The sequence below is a fragment of the Apium graveolens genome, chromosome 6 (assembly GCF_009905375.1).
Source record: "Apium graveolens cultivar Ventura chromosome 6, ASM990537v1, whole genome shotgun sequence".
NCBI classification, from domain to species: Eukaryota; Viridiplantae; Streptophyta; class Magnoliopsida; order Apiales; family Apiaceae; genus Apium; species Apium graveolens.
This window is the reverse complement of record NC_133652.1, coordinates 180,315,013-180,317,571: the sequence shown is the minus strand read 5'-3', so window position 1 is coordinate 180,317,571 and position 2,559 is coordinate 180,315,013. Positions and strand designations below refer to the sequence as shown.

General features: G+C 39.9%; 1 non-coding gene across 1 annotated transcript; it reads left to right on the top strand.

The window, feature by feature from the left end:
- The first annotated feature begins 483 nt into the window (after nucleotides 1-483).
- Nucleotides 484-590, top strand: LOC141669388 (small nucleolar RNA R71). Its single transcript, XR_012553674.1, has one exon. It is a non-coding gene; the product is annotated as a small nucleolar RNA R71 (small nucleolar RNA).
- Nucleotides 591-2,559: the final 1,969 nt, after the last annotated feature.

The window sequence follows — 2,559 nt, the reverse complement described above, 5'->3', positions numbered from 1 at the left end:
CCTTGCTGATATGGTGGATGAATAGCATTCTGATTATTACCCCAGCTAAAATTTGGATGATTTCTGTTGTTAAAATGATAAATAGCTGGCACAGGCTGCTGTTGTCGCTGATAATTATTCACATAGTAAACAGATTCGTTGACAAGAGAACACTGATCCGTAGCATGAGAACCTGCACAAAGCTCACAAACCATAGCTATTTGATTAACTTCATATGTAGCTAGATAATCAACCTTCATCGACAGCGCCTGGAGCTGCGCTGCAATAGCGGTGGCTGCATCGACTTCCAGAATACATACTACCTTCCCAGGCATCATCCTCTGAGTTGGGTTTTGATGCTAATTTGCAGCCATAGTCTCGATAAGATTATAAGCCTCAGTATAGCTTTTGGCCCATAAGGCGCCTCCAACTGCTGCATCGAGCATGGGCCGAGATTGGGCCCCCAAACCATTATAGAAACCAGTGATCACCATCCAATCGGGCATTCCATGATGTGGACACTTTCTCAACATTTCCTTGTAGCGTTCCCAAGCTTCGCACATAGATTCTGTAGGTTGCTGCGCAAACTGAGTAAGAGCACTCCTCATAGCAGCAGTCTTTGCCATCGGATAAAACTTCACCAGAAACTTTTGCGCAAGATCTTGCCAAGTAGTGATGGACCCAGCTGGTTCAGAATGTAACCAGTCCTTAGCTTTGTCCCTCAGTGAGAATGGGAAAAGCCTCAGCTTGATAGCCTCATCAGTCACGCCATTATACTTGAAAGTGCTGCAGATCTCGACAAAATTCCTTATGTGCATGTTGGGGTCTTCAGTCGCAGCTCCTCCAAAAGAAATAGAATTCTGCACCATCTGAATAGTGCCCGGCTTGATTTCAAAGGTGTTAGCTTGAATAGCCGGATGAAGAATGCTTGACTGAATGTCATCAATTTTAGGCCGAGAAAAGTCCATAAGAGCTGGATCAGCCTGAACAATACGATCACCCATGATTACTGGTTCTTTCTGCTCAGTTCCTGAATCCGAATATTTAAAATCTATCTTCTCCGGAATATCAAGAACTTCGTCTGTCTCCTCAGCTGTATCTAAAGTCCTCTTCCGAGTACGAGAATGAGTTTGCATACACGCTCGCTAAAGTATCTGAAACACAACCAGAAACAATAAGTAACAACTACATCCTAATCACTGAGTCCTAATGACCAATGATGGTAAGTACATAAACTAAACAAATATGCCGAGTCCCCGGCAGCGGCGCCAAAAACTTGTTAGTGCGAAAACACGCGCTAATATTCACGCAAGTATAAGCGTTCGCAAGTAATATAGAATACTTTCTAGTTCGTTCCCACAGAGACTCAGACTAATTATTGTTCAATTAAACTCACTCACCAATGTATGATTACTTCTCAATGTTAAGACACTAACACTTAGAATTGTTAACTAAATATTAACTACAATTAACTACTTAATTAATCACTGAATTAACACTTCGAATTAACAATATTAAAACACTCATGAGATCACAACTTCATTACTATTCCTTCAATAGTTATTGTTATAACCCTTAGCATGCAAAAGTGATGATATTAATCGAACAACACGAAACTGATAAAAGCCAACTGTCGTTGTACTAATACCATTCTACCAAACATCCACAATTAAGATAGAAGTTGAATAGGCATCAATTATGTTGAGTTCCTATATGTCTACAGAAATTGACAACACAACGATTTAAGCACAAGTTATTCCTTTTGATTACACAGGGCGAATAAAATGGTTAGAGTTACCCACAAATCATGCACATCATACATGAACCTATGCTAGCATGGCAAGTTCTAAACCTCAAGATCCACCGTCGCTTCACAAGAGATTAACACCCTATCTTATATGTTCACGACGCACATAAGATAAATAAGCGCAACCTATGCTAGATATCATACAATCATCACACACTAAAGTATTAAACAATTAACTAAAGAATTCCATAGTAAATCCGTTACGACCCCATGATCACGATTAGCCCATCTTAGCACTTATCATCATCATGGGTTCATATAAAATCATGATAAACAAACACAAGAAAATAATAACTAAACTAATTATATTAAATCAGAGTACGTCACAAGAGTAATTAGGTTCAAAGTAAGAAAACTAGCATCCAACGTTACAACGAAATAAGAATCACAAGAAAATATGCTTCCTCTTCGTTGCTGTGTTCTAAAATGGTCTTCTTCCTTATCTCCTTTGCTCCTTGCTTAATACCATGATCCAACCTCGTGAAAACGTCTCTAAATCAACTTATATAATAGTCCCATAAAACTCAGATTACATAGAAGTGGAAGCCAAACAAAAGTAGAAGCCCTAAAATAATTTATCTTTTTTCCCGACCCTGCGCGGCCGCTCAGCATAGCTGAGCGGGCGCTCAGGACCCTACTGGAAAATCCCTGAGTTTGCTCCGTTTCTTCGCCGTAATCTGCCCCTTTCTTTCCTCTCGCAATGGTGAACACATGCCAAGGCTTATTCTTGATGATTACTCCTCCGAAATGCAACTAATACCCTGAAATGCATA